This window comes from Belonocnema kinseyi, chromosome 3 (assembly GCF_010883055.1).
Source record: "Belonocnema kinseyi isolate 2016_QV_RU_SX_M_011 chromosome 3, B_treatae_v1, whole genome shotgun sequence".
Lineage (NCBI taxonomy): Eukaryota > Metazoa > Arthropoda > Insecta > Hymenoptera > Cynipidae > Belonocnema > Belonocnema kinseyi.
Window position 1 is genome coordinate 59,460,801 of NC_046659.1, and position 14,885 is coordinate 59,475,685.

The 14,885-nt window shown below is 32.9% G+C and overlaps 1 protein-coding gene and 1 long non-coding RNA gene across 2 annotated transcripts in view; both read left to right on the forward strand.

Annotated features, from left to right (window-relative positions):
• The window catches only part of LOC117168761 (neuromodulin), a 273,474-nt gene that overhangs the window by 34,258 nt on the left and 224,331 nt on the right, over positions 1-14,885 (forward strand). The gene's annotated exons all lie outside the window — the stretch shown is intronic.
• Positions 3,565-5,566, forward strand: LOC117168762. The gene is made up of 3 exons (XR_004466548.1): positions 3,565-3,743; positions 3,972-4,239; positions 5,208-5,566. It is a non-coding gene; the product is annotated as an uncharacterized LOC117168762 (long non-coding RNA).

Genomic DNA, 14,885 nt, shown 5'->3' on the forward strand with positions numbered 1-14,885 from the left:
TTCAGCTTGCAGATTTATTGTCTCCCTTTTACAATTTTAGGTATTATTCATCCTGAGTTTCGTCCGGTTAGGGTCAGGTATTTACGGCCTGCCGCCTCGATCATGTCGACGGGGGTGTAACTTCGATTCCCATCCTCATTGAAATCAACCAATAGATGCTAAGCAATTTCATCCCTACTATTTTGGTACCTAGATTTCTGGAAACTTCAACTGTTCATGGACACTTACCATTTTTTTTGTACTCAAGACATTACCATTTCGACAGTCGCCAAACGCGGAACTCGCTCTCCGATTTGGTCAAGCCTACCTTCCATTTTTACCTTTCAAGAATACCAAAACCAGATAGTGTCTTAACTTTGTTTCCGAATTATTAAACTGTTTGTTTCTCTTTTTAAATACATATAAACGTTGATTTATCCGTGTGTGTGTAAAATAAACTTTATTTCAATCAATACACGTTTCATTGTTTACTCACCATTCATAAGAATAAAACAGGGAATATTTCACGGAAAATTAAGTCCAAATTTTTGTTTGAACTTTTTTCCATGCAAAATTTCAAAATTTGTTGTTAAAAATTCTATACTTTAAAAGTGTGTAATTTCATCTCTAATATCGGTTCTAAAAATCTTAATAATTCCAACAAAAATCCAACCCGAAAATTTAATATGGCGTAACTCTCAAAGTTTGGAAAATTTAAGAGAATACTTTGGGCTCAAAATGTCTTTTATATAGCACTGTTATTTCACAAAGTTTTATTAAAATCGAGCAACCACATGTAAATTCTAATATTTCTTACGTGTACTGGACCGGTGGTAAAAATCATAAAATCTATAATTTCCTGAGAACAGACAAGTATAAGAGCATAATTGCACCCTTTTTTTATAAAGAAATTGTAACTTGTAACTTGTAAACTGTAACTGCAAGGATTAAAGTAGTATATTTTGAATGTTTAAACTAGTCTGCTCTCTGAATCAATATTAGTCAAATTTAATTGAATACTAGGGAAAAATTCACAGGTTCGATTAGCTAAAGTTAAAACACTAAAGATTATTGGAAAATTACTAACTTGAGTAGCCCGGATATTTTCTCATTCAACAACGTAAAACTAATTGTTTGTTAAAAAAATCATTTGATAATAATTTTAAAAAGTGAAAAACATGGTAAACCTAAAAAATAGGAGAATTTAATAAAACGGTGCAATGGTGTGACATTCTTAACGCCATTGACACAATAAGTAGGTTATATTGAGAAACTGTTATAGTGACCCAGTCTGTTTCCATTTAAACATCAGCTTGAACAATTACGGATATTTAATTCCTTAAAGAAGTTTATTTGAATGAAATAGCTGCTCTTCTTGCTCAAAAGATACTTTATTGCCTTCTTAAATGAAAATGGATAGAATTCAAGTAATTACTAGTGAAAATTTGCAGATTCAATTAGCGAAAAGTGAGCCAACAAGCATAAGCAGAAAATTACTGATTCGATTAGTAGAAATATTTGGTAATTCAATAGTGGAAACAAGTAACTGCTTCATACAAATTTATCAATTTCCAAAGTATTGCATATAATAATTGAAAAGCGGTTATAAAAATGTAAAACGTAAAATATTGAAAAGTTTACTAAAATAATGCGATGATGTAACATTCTTAATTCTATGGTAACAATAAGTAGGGCATATTGTGAAATTGTAAACGTGATGCTGTCTCCAATTTAAAATCATTGCCTTCTGATTGTTTGAACAAGTTTAAGCAACGTAAGAATTTTTTACAATCTTAAAATTACAATGGGTCAATGGGTCAATGGGTTTCAAATTAATTATACACATTCAGGGTCTTCATATGCTACTCTGTGAAAATTCAACAGTTTTATTCATTTTGTTTCTGAAGTTCAAATATTTTTCTGAATATTTTTCTTTTGAAATTTAGTATTTCTTAGTTAAAAATACAACTGTTCGGTATAAAATTAATCTTTTAAAGTTGAAGCTTGAAGTATTTTAATAAAAATTCGTCCTTTTTGGTTAAATTAAACTGTGCTTTTATTTAAAATTAGAATATTTTTTAGTTGAAATATCATCTATCTTTTTTTTATAATAATTAATATTTTTAGGTTGATAATTCAACTTGATTGAAAGTTGAATTCATCTTTTTTAGTAGAAAATTGTCTCTTTTTTGTTGTTAAAAATGAAACTGATTGATGAAAAATGAAGCTATCCTGGTTGGGGTTCAACTATTTTGTTCAAAATTTATATTTTTCAGTTTGCTTTAACTGTTTATTATTTGAATTAAAACTATTTTCTTGGTTAAAAATCTACTATTTCATTTTCATTTGAAAATGCACTATAAAAGAAAATAACTAATTAGTCAAAAGTTGAACTATTTTATTATTTCATAAGAAACAGTCAGATTATTCTACCCCTCTTTCCTTGCAAAAGGTCTTACGCTATTTCTGGATGATCACTAAATAAGTTCACGAAAAAATTAATTCGGTAATAATAGTCGCAGGAGTAAATATGTTAAACGATCGGAGCCATGTGATTTAGAAAACATTGTTAATCGTTACTAGGTGCATTAATGTGGGTTTTAATCAACAATTTAAACAATTCCTTAATTAAAAAATACAGATATATACAAATGTAATGCATTTTTTCTTGCATTAAGATTATTTTACAACTTAAATAGATACGTACATCTATTTTACGAAAATAATACAAGAACTATAGTAGCTGAAACGAACAGCTTGTCAATCTTAATGTCAACATCAATACCTGATCAACCTTATTAACCACACTTGTCATTAGTTTGTATAACCTTTTTTAATTTTTAACTCTTTGGGTTCAGTGGGGAATTATGGTGTTCATCTTCAAAGACAAAATTAAATTTGCGTCCTCCACTTGGAGATCAATAACAAACGAAATCATATTTAGAAAGTTATAAAGCTCGCCTCTTTTTAACTATGTTTAAACAATATTTTTGTTTTAGTGTCTCCTGAGTTTTCATATTTTACGCGGGAAAAGTAGCATGCATTTAATTGTCAATTAAAAATATGTTGTTAAGTACTAATTCATTAAAAATATATTTAAAAGTCGCAAATGAAAATAAAGACAAAAATAATTTGATTTTTAGCAATTTCATTAGGTACATCTTCTCTTAATTACCAGTGATATGATATTAAAACTAATGAGTAGAAAAGTGAGACCCCGGAATTCTACAAGATTTTTTATTAAATGAAAATCATGGATTTCATTTCTAGGAATGAAAGTAAACGATATTTTTACAGTTTCTTATAAAGAAGAAGAAGAAGAGACACGAGCAAGGTATTTATTATATAACAAAATAATCTTTCATTTTGAACAAAGGAGCGGGCTCAAAATGTATACTGAAACAAAATTAAACCATAATTGGTTCATATTGAGCAATGTAAGTATTGAAACCAATTTTATTGTTTTTTTTTTTAATTTGGATATTGATCAAGAGAGTGAACATAACTGAAGTTTAAAATAAGTTCGTAAGAAATTGACCTGAAACAAAACTGAAACTTTAGTTTTTTCTGTGCGGAATTGGATGTCATCGTGAATCTATAGAAAACGTGAAATCAAATTATTTCATAATAAATTTCAGTGTCCCATCAATCAAATTTTTTTCTGTGCACATCAAAGTTATGATTTCCTGGAAGTTGTTAAATAATCAATAGGATCGTGCTTATTCTTGATGTTGACGTGGAAGTTCCTTATAGCCTAACCTAAGGTTGTAGAGCCATGCAAGACATTGACCTATTTCATCAATGTCATCTCATTCACGATTCTTGGCGTTTTTAAATATAGCCAGTCATACTTAGGCCCTACTTTATAAACTATGCAAACTTGAAATGAGATTTAAAGCTCATTAATTAGATGTGCTAGATTTGAATTCAATAAAAACAATACTGTTGCTCACACAAGCTCTGTTTTAATTTTATATTCTTTTGCTTTTCAGTACGTGGTCCTGGAATGTCAAAATGAAATAGGAAGAACAAAAAAGTCACGTGATTTTGAGAAAATTAAAAAAAAAAACTTCTGGAAAGATGAGCTTCGCACTCATGTCAGTTTGATGAAAAATATTTAAATTGAAATTATTTTTACAAATTCTTCTGGTTTGTCGTAATAATACAAAGAGCTAATCTTGGACATGCTAAGAAAGTTATTTAATCAAATATATAAGTATGATCAATTATTCGAGCTACATTGAAACAGCAACTTAAAAGGTCTGTTTTTCATCATGACAAATAATTGCATTAATAGAGTCATTTCCAAAATTTAAAAAAACACTCTATATCGAAATAGAGGGAAAAAACCGATTAATAGTATATTATAGTATAGTCACAGGATGACGTCAGAGGTTTTTCATGTACATCTTTATAACACTAACAATGGAAGAAATTTTTGACAAAATACAGGAAAATCGTACTTATTACTGGTGTTTTATGCCTGGGTAATAATTTTAATAATGCAAGTGAGCAGCTGATCATAATACTTAATATTGTTTTTGGCATTTTTGTGTAAACAGAGGCAATGGATTTTTTTAACCCTCTGCAAGAAACATCTCCAATTCATCCATTCTAAAAGAACGGATAAATACCGGTCCCACAGACCGGTATAAAATGAAAAACCTTAATAAATATGCAAATACAAAAGTCTGATAGGCAGTCTGAGCTATGTCTACATAGGAGTTTTAAGTTATGTTTGGTTTCACTAACCAATTTAACGTATTTTCGAACTTTATGGAAGAATATTATAATCTTTGAGATGTAATTAATTAATTTCAACTCATATTTTTAATAATTTCTGTAAAATATATGTGTATTTACTTATTTTTTCGTTTTATCGCCTCGTATTTCGGCAGTATTGAAATACCCACTTTTTAAAATGTCACTTATCATTAAAACATTAACTTTAGGCAAGTTGTCTGATGACGCTTTATGTATTGAGCCACGCTTAAACATTGAATATTATTTAAAAATCAATTCGGAAATACTTGGAAAACCTCTGACGTGACGCGTCACTCGCCAATCAAAACTCGTAGAAATCACGTGGTTTTTAAGCATTTGTAAGCGTCTTTTATTAATTATTGTAATTATTTAAAATGCAAAAATAACTTTTTATCCAACAATTTGTAATTAAAAATATTGTTACTCAGTAAAAATAATGCTTGTAACAAAAAAAATTTTTTCAGACATAACTCTATTTAGAAAAATATTGGAGCGCAACACTTCCACTTGATATTCATACCGATGGAAGTACCGAATACATGTCTAAATTCTTCCTGACATCGGGTTTTGAAATGCTAAACCGATTGTGTAGCTCTGAAAGCTTTTTTAACTTGAAATAATTATATTTCTTCAATAATGAGATTCATAAAATTTTGTAAGATGAACATCTGTCGTTCCATGAAGGTGTAAATGTACCTTATGGAAAAATGTACCTTGGGAAAGCATGCAGTTATCATTTTTCTGAACAAAATTTTCCTAAATATATATATTATTAAAAACCAACCAAAAAGAGTTGAAAAGAGTATTTCAATGAATAAATCGGTCACTGAAGAATTAAAGCGAGAATTGGATAAATTGCACCTTTTTCTGCATCGAATGTAAAAACAAAAATTCAAGTATATCTACTGTTGAAGAAACAATTTTAATCTCACCTGTCTTTTTCTTAAGTATCTTCCAGTATCCCTTACAAAAATAATTACATTTAACAATCACTATACTTTTCTTGAATTTGTAAATCATGTTAAAAATTGCTTAATTTTGAACTGGACTGTACACAGTGAACATCCTGAAATCTCATGAGAAGTATTTTTATAGTGATTCTTTGTGAAATCGGATTCTCTTTTTTATTGTACGCCGGAGTAAATTTTCATTGTTTCTTCTACTGAGTGTAAAATAATTTGTCATTATCTCAGCTATAATTTACATTGGGGTTGTTTTTCATTGTTTTGTCTACTCAAAGTAAAATAATTTACAATTATTGTAGCCATAATTACATATTTCTCGCAATGTAAACACTGCTATTTAAAATTTGACATGGCGCAGTATGGTCGTTAAAATGTGCCATGTTAAGATTCTAAATCTAAATTCGAAAACCTTCTCGCCTGTTATTTGCGTTTCCACTCGTTTATACTGCCGCCCAAACTAAAAAGATACATAAGTTACATTTTTATGAAAAATGAGTTTTTGGTATCGTTGGATTGAAAAAGAACCTAAAGAACTTTGTGTCTTTTTTGCGTAGTAAAGATGATCGAGTGCGACGCGAATTGACAAACGAAAAGAATCGCTTGCCCTTACGTATCTTTTAGCCTTGTAAATTAGCCTAAACGACGCTGGATAGCGCTGGCGTCGCAATTGTCGCTATACCTCGAATAAAAATGAGGTGATTATAAGATGAAAGATTATCCAGGCAAGTTTAAAAATAGAAAATTATCTTCGATTCGTGTAAAGTTTATCTGGCAAGGTCATTTTTGTTTCGGTGAATCTTTCACCTAGAATCGACGTAAACTTTATCTTTAATTTCTTCTGTGATCGTTTCCTGACTACTCCAACCCGCGCGAGAACACAAAAAAGAAATAAATAGGGCGCTACGAAAATTTTGCAATACAGACGAACCTTTTATAGTTTTTCGAAGTACTTTCCACCGCAGTGAATACACTTTTCCATACGTCGAAATCAGTCATCGAACCAACCCTGTCACTTTTCTTCTAGAAGATCTGCACACGCTTGGTCCCACGCCGTCAAACGGTCAGTTTCGTTAGTAAATCAAGACCCTTTTAGTTGTTTTTTTACTTCCGGAAACAAACCAAAGTCACTGGGAGCGATATCTGGACTGTAAGGAGGGTGATCTAGAATATTCAGTCCAGATTTGACCAAAAAAGCTACTGTGACCTTCGCTCTGTGAGCCGGTGCATTGTCGTGGTGGAATAGCCAGGTCCTGAGTCGAGATTTCGGCCTGATGTTTTTGAGTTGGTTTATGACTTTGGGTAAACATACCTGAATGTACCACGAAGAGGTGACTGTACGCTGGTTTTCCAGTACCACTCTATCCACAATGCCGCGTTTCCCGAAGAATACTGCAATCATTCTTTTGTTTACGGATCGAGACTTCCGCACCTCCACTGGAGCATCCTCATCCTCAAACAGCCAGATCTTGTTTTGTGATTTTTTTCGAACGTGGTAATGATACAGCCAGGTTTACATCCGGAGAAGATCCTGATTCAAATCTTTTTAGCATTTTTTGGCACCACTTTACTCTCGCTGCCATTTGCTCCTCGGTTAAAGCATGTGGTACCCATAGAGTACAAACCTTCCTAACATGTAAATGTTCATGCGGAATTCGATGGACTGCTGGTGCACTAATGTATAACATTTGCCATATCTGCCGGTACGTGATTCTTCTATTATCATTCAGTAGATTATTCACAGACGCAATGTTTTCCGATGTCACCACTTCCGGCGGTCGATCTAAACGCGAGTCGTCCGCGAGATCGAAATTTTCCCTTACGAACTGTTTGTACTATCGAAAATTGTTGTGCGTTGCGGACAATCCTTACCCAATACCGGAGATATTTCCTCAAAACTTTGGTGTACACTTAAACCGCGAGAAAAGTTGTATCGAATTATCGCATCAGAGATTCAACTCGACTACTAGGCGATCAATCGATAAAGAACAGCTGATCTTCAACCAACATTGGTGTTCTGTTCAACTAGGTAGGCTCGTTTCATTAAAAAATCGCCATCCATTTATATTTCATTCTGGCAGTCCCATTTCCCTAGATAAAATGAGTGACAATGAAGGAGACCGACCTGTTATAAAGCTTACAGACGCGCTAACTTTAAAAAAATTGATGAAACGTCGCGCAACTTTAAACGCGACTGCGACTCGATTCTCAAATTTCTTAAAAGAATACCAAGCTGGCGAACCAAACATTATTAAATTAAATGTCTGTTTAGTCAAATTTAGAACTCAATTTCAAGACTTCGATGGAGCCTCAGATCAAATTGAAGTGCTTGATGAAGATCCGAATCTTATAGACGAACGTTTTCAAATAGATGAAACGTATCTTGATCTTATCACTTTAGCCGAACAGTTAAAATTAGATTCGAGTCCAAATATTTCCGAGGGTCATTCTTCTCAACTTAGAGGTTCCTCCTCAAGCAATCCCGAACTAAACTCCAATAATACGGTCATAAAACGTCGAATCAAATTACCTGAAGCTTTTTTACCAAAATTCGATGGTCGCTACGGAGATTGGTTATCATTTGAAGATGCATTTACGCTAATGATCGGTAGTCAGAAGGATTCAAATAACGTAGAAAAGTTGCAATATTTAAAATCAGCTTTATCCGGTGAAGTAATTAATCAAATAAAAAATTTCAGCATAACGACGAAAATTTTACGCGCGCGTGGCATTTATTGGAAAAAACATATGTCGATAAACGATTATTTGTCGGGAGACATCTGAGTCCTTTATTGAATCTTCCCACACAAGACAAAGAAACCGCGAAAGATTTACGTCAATTACACAGTAAAAAAAATACTTAAAGTTATATTCGACTTAATTTCAGATTTGATTTCAATTAAGGAAATAACTTAATTTAAGTGTGCAAAATATCTTGAACAAAGCACTAACTTATCTTAAACAAGAAATCAGCATTTTCTATTGGAATAAAGTAAAGTGTGCTCCTAAATTTCAATATTCAGTTCTGAAGGTCAGTTGAAAGTAACCTGAAATAACCTATAAGGCTTTCGTTACCTATAATAAAGGAATATACCTTCCTTAATTTCAGGTTCGTACTACCTTGCATGACGTTACCTATCCTCGCGTCCTACTATGAGGATGGCTATGATGCAATACTTCCATAATTAGTGAAGATTCAGTTTCACGAATTTAAAAAAGTACTGCAGCAAAATAAGTTTCAGTTGTCAGCCAATATTTGGATTATTTAACTCATCAAAAAAATTAAATTATTACGAAACGTTTTACTTCGCAACGTGAGGGTCCTTTCAATACATTACTTAACACAATTTTCTGAAGATTTTGGACCAGACCTATCCCCTTCATACCGTTTTTCCATGTTTCCTACTTTTCCTGTATTTCCTTGCAAGTTAGAACCCAACTTGTATATTTTCTAAAATAAATAACTATGTAAGAATAGCTGTTGAGTGTCGGTTAGGCGTGAGAAATTTCTGGTTTTTAGTTTGAATATTACCCTTAATTTCAGCTAGGATAGAGTATATTAACTTGAGGTTACGTTAGCTTTCAATATACATATATTCTTAATTGAAGAGCGAGCATACCTGAATTTCAGGCCGTGTCTCCCTGAATTTCAGATAGTTTCAAACTGAATTTTAGGAATCTAATTCACTTAATTTAATGTTCAGATATAATTATTAATTTCAGATTGCCCATGCTTCTTTTTGTGATACATTAAAATAAGCCGAATTTTCGACTCAATTTAACTACTTTTTTTGCTTTGTAGCGGACGAAACTAAACAACATCTCGAATCCTTTAGAACTTTAAAAGTGAATATTATCGGGCAAATAATCGTTCAATTACTCAAAGAATAATTACAGGGGAAAACTGCGGAGAAATGAGAGAAAATTCTTAAAAGAGGCGTCTTTCCCCAATTAGAAAAAATGCTCGAATTTTGATATAAAACAGCATATCGATTGTCTAAACACGAAAGAGATCTGACGGAACCAGTCTCCAGTCATGGAAGCAAGATAAACACTCAGGAACGTGGTAAAAGGTACGATAAAAATTTGACCTGACAAACTTTTTTCTTATAAGCGAATAAATCGTCCCCTATTTGTGAAGAAACTCAACATTTAGTTTACAAATGCGAAAAGTTCCGTAATATGTTACTAAGATGCATGCAAGCAGCTAAGGACGCGACTCTTCACCTCAATTACCTTCGAAATCACGGTGATAGAACATGCACGTTTAGCAAATGTATCGTTTGTTCTGGATCGCACAATAGATCGCTCCATAATCCGAAGAAGCAAGATAATGGATGTAAGAGTCAACACGGACTAGTACGAAGCGTAAGTACAGAAAACATTCTGTCTTCGGTCACACGTTCGCCAAATAGTCATGTAATAACAAGCGCAGTTGTTCAAATTTATGGCAAAGAGAAGAGATTCAGATCCAGAGTTTCTAAAACCCGCACCTATCGACCTTTTATTAGGTTAAGGTCCTACCTTACATCTCTTTTGTATCGGTATCTCGCATATTCTCTGTGTCATCTAATCCTACTTCCGAAGGCACATCATGTAACAGATTTGATAATTCGATATTATCACGAACAAAATTATCATTCTGAAATCCAAAATACTCTCTACGCAATTCGACAAGTTTTCGGATAACTGACGAGCGTAATCAAGTTCGTGAGAATTATTGGCAAGTGTGTTCGTTGTTACCGCGTTAATCCTTCTACAGTCGAATATAAAATGGGAGATTTGCCGAAGGTAAGAACTAAAATCTAAATGAAATCAAAGGGTACGTTTCTATTTTTGTTTGTCTTGTAGTAAAGGCAATTCATCTAGAAGTTGTTAGCGATCTTACAACTGACGGCGCAAATAATCAATTAAAGGAAATCTTTGCTCCATTGAATTCAAATCAGCATAAAAGAAAATGTCGCAATTTCCTGAGAAACAAAGGAATTTAATGGTATCTTATACCTCTCCTTTCTCCTCATTTCGGCGGCATATGGGAATCAGGAGTAAAGTCCTTCAAACATCACTTCAAACGCGCAATTACTGATGAATTATTTATATTCGAACAGTTTAACACCTTTGTCATCGAAGTCGGAGACATTTTAAATTCTCGTCCTTCAACTCCAGTTTTTACCGATCCTAATGACCTGCTAGTTCTTACACTTGGTCACTTCCTTAACATCCTGAATATCTGTAAAAACTTCGTCAACATTTCTGGAACCGTTGGTATAAGGAATATTTAAACGAATTAAATATTCAGAACAAATAGGTCGCTGAGAAACACAGCATTGAAGAAGGAACTGTAGTTCTCCTGAAGGATGATAACATACCACCGATGCAGTGGTCCTTTGGTCCAGTTATTAAAACTCATCCTGGCGAAAATGGAGTGATTTGAACTTCCACTGTTAAGACTGCAACCGGCGATTTGAAGCGAAGTGTAAAAAAATTACCGATGTTGCCTATCGATGAAAATGATGTCACTAATTAGATCTAAAGAAATTATTGAATTTCCGATCATTATCCTGTCAGGGAAGGGGGGGGGGGTATGTTAAGGCTGTAAATCTAAATTCGAAAACTTTTCCGCTTGTTATTTGAGTTTCAAATCGTTTATAGCTTTCAGAAATTTCAAGAAATTTAGAATAACGTCGAAACATCTGCCTATGCTTGATCCTTTCATTACTTCTTCGGAACCATTGGAGATAAATTCTACTTATAATTTAGTACAGAGGAAGTTAAAAACTGGGTCCTAGTCTTTTAAGTTAAAAACGGGATAAGGCTAATGATAGGGAGGGTCAGTCGTCAATGTACTGTCGTCGCGTCATATTGTATCTTCAGCACTTTGAATTTAATAAATTATAATTTATACAAACACCGAGTTTTTTACTCCACAAGAAAGGTACATCAAATTAAGTTAGGGTGTATCAGTGCAAGTACTTTGAACTATTTGCAAATTTTTCATGCCATGTCAAAACATTTTTATAAATTGAAGTGTTCGTAAAGTAAATTTTTATTGAAAAGGAACCAAAAATTATTTTCTGTACTGCTGTTTTTTAATAAATACTTGGATAATAAAAATGGTTAAGAAATGATTTACCTTTAAAACATATAAAAAAAACAATTTTAAAGAATATTTTATAATTTGATGGTATTTTCTAATTGTTACCTGACTCGAACGGTTGAAGTTAAATCTCAAAATAAAACGTATTAATGAAGATTACAATTTAGCAACTCTTTTTCGACAACTTTTTCTAGTTTGAAACTTCATTCAATGGACATGACACAATATAATCCTGAAACTTAATTAACGTTTACATTTTTATACATTTATAATAGGAATGATTTGCAAGCTGAATATTACAACAAAATGTTTATTTTAAGATTCTTTGTCATGCTCTAACTTTGAAACCACTATTAACTAAAAACATTCAAAAAGTCAATTTGGCGTGACGAAATCTCAAGGATAATATTTATTCCATATTGAATACACGCAACAATGCTAAAACTTTTATAATTATAAGACGTACAAGAACTAAAATAAAATATATATAATTGATAAAAATACGAGCACCAAGCTACTATCGAACCGAATTTCAATTATATTTTACGCACTCCGTAATATTTCCTATATTTTAATCACAGAAAAAAACAGCAGTTCTCTGATGTTGCAGCTAATGTAAAATTCAGCTTTCTTTAGATTTAGATTCTGTGGAACTGAGACTCGAATAGTACCCAGTTTGAGGGCTTCTGTTTAGTCCGGTGATATACGATGTTTGATGACATAACAAAAAACCTACAGACGGTAGAATTTTTAAACATAAACCTTAAGAACTCTCACATCTCATGTCCATTATATTTTTCTTTCAAGAATAACTATAATCTATACAATTTTAATTTCTTTATTCAACTTTTCCCAGTGCAATGTCATTAAATCAGTATTAAAACGGCGAGACGAGACAAAAAATGAGTTCTGTGCAAAAAATCTCTATTAGAACTCATACTTTACTTCCCTTCGGAACTCTCTGCAGCTCTCATGGTACTAAAAATCGGCTTTAATAGAAACCCTAGTTTATTCGGTGCAACCCTTGAAGTCATTTCCACTTCTACTCCCAAAATCAAGATTCATCCCTTCAGCTTGTAGAAATGATCTTTTTGAATAAAATTGCTTTTCATAAAAATGACATCCCCAAACATTTTTTTACTGCGATCAAAGTAGATGAAAAACATTCCAAATGAGAAAGATTAGCCTAGAGGGGATTGAATATCCCCGAATGGCAATATCGAGGAAAAATAATGCTCACTTGAATGTGTTTTGAATGACTCTAGGGCTGGACGCCCACCCGAGCCATTTGCTTGGGCATTTATGGAAGACAACCTATAGGCATGCAAGCTCGCATGAAAATGTTGACGTTGTGTTGAATTCACTTATTGATCTACGGTACACAGGAACAACATGTGATAGAAATTTGTAACGCTTATAAATAAAGATACCATATTATAAAATTTTTCCCTAGATGTTTTAGAGTTCAAGAACATAATTTTAGTAATTTTAATATGATTTTTATAAGCGACGGTGTGGTCGAATAAACTTAGTTATTAACAGTCAAAACAGACATTGTTCAACTTTCCATAATTTATATAAGGTGAGAAGCTTTAGACTTCAGAAGCTACGATCATGGTTCCTTAAAACAACCAATCCCGACGCAACCGGAATCTGTACGTCGTCCACTCCTGCTCCTCCCATCCTAGAAAGGTAAGCAAGGACGGGGAATTTACGCAAGTTACTTCGTACAACACTGTTCCTCAGAGTGCTGTCTCTTGCCATGAATGCGACTATTTTTAATTTCTCAAATGAGTCCGAGGCCTACAGTGAGTGAAAGCAAAGAATTATATATTGCAATTTTAGTAATGTTTGAATAACTACGTCATTATATTGTTCGTGACAAAACAGCACCAATAAGATGATATAATAGTATAAATGTACACTTTAACATTTCTTCAAGGATTATCAAAATCCTGTAAGCCTTTACAAATAATAGGAAAAAAATATAAAGGTAATATAAGACATTTAAATCTGGGCGCCTGAACAAAACGTATTATTACAATTTGTTTAATAAGGCTTTTAATTGCATCTCCATAATTAAAATTGAATAAAATAGTAATATATATATATATTCAAGAAGAGAGGTAAACAAAAAACGCAAGTTCCCACGGGGAGTAACTGTTATCTAAAAAGGACACTAGATCCCAGTAAAACCGCGGTAAATCGCACCTATGGCCACGTCTCACGGCCGCGAGATGGGTGCTCATAGGGCACGATACAACCAGAACAGTCTGGAGAAACCCCTGTGTGTCTTGAAGACACAAAGCGACAAGAGGATGACAGCTTTCAGCTTCCATCTCGTAATTACCTTGGCATATTTTGGTCATGCGAGTATGGCTTTACCAGGGTAAAAATTAACCTAAGCAAAAATGGATGAATATCCGAAAATCGGATATGCCCGATTTCCTTCAAACTGCGTATACCTATTTATTTTAATGCGCTGATTACGAATATGATAGTGAAAATTGGCGGAAATTTGATTTTCATGGTGAAGTCATCAAAAAACCATAAAAATTATGATTTTTTAAGTTTATCTCAGCTAATATGCACAATTCAAAAAAATGTTTGAAATAAAAGTTGTAGATCTCATCGTAATACACTTTTTTCACTCCAAGCCTTTTTTTTATAGAAATGATAATTTCCGAGAAACTCGGCAAAATGAAAGTAACAGAAGTCTATAATCCCGTGAGGTGTTGAAAAAGGGGTAGGGGTGAGATCTTTAATTATTTCTGTGATAAATCACAAGGTACGAGGGTAGTTCAATAAGTCCTTAGAATGACCAACAGATGGCGCGCGAATCGCTCCAAATCATCTGTTTTCAGTCAGCACCACTCCCGACTAGATATACGGTGCAGTCACAGTCCACATCTTCTGAGTTTACGTGTTTTTATAACCAATTGAAAAAAAAAATTGTTCGTTAAGAAAAATGGAAAAGAACTAGTTCAGAGCGGTAATCAAACATTTTCATTTAAAGGATTTAACTCCATATGAGATAAAAAATGAATTGGACTCAGTTCATGGCACATCTGCCCCTGCCTTAG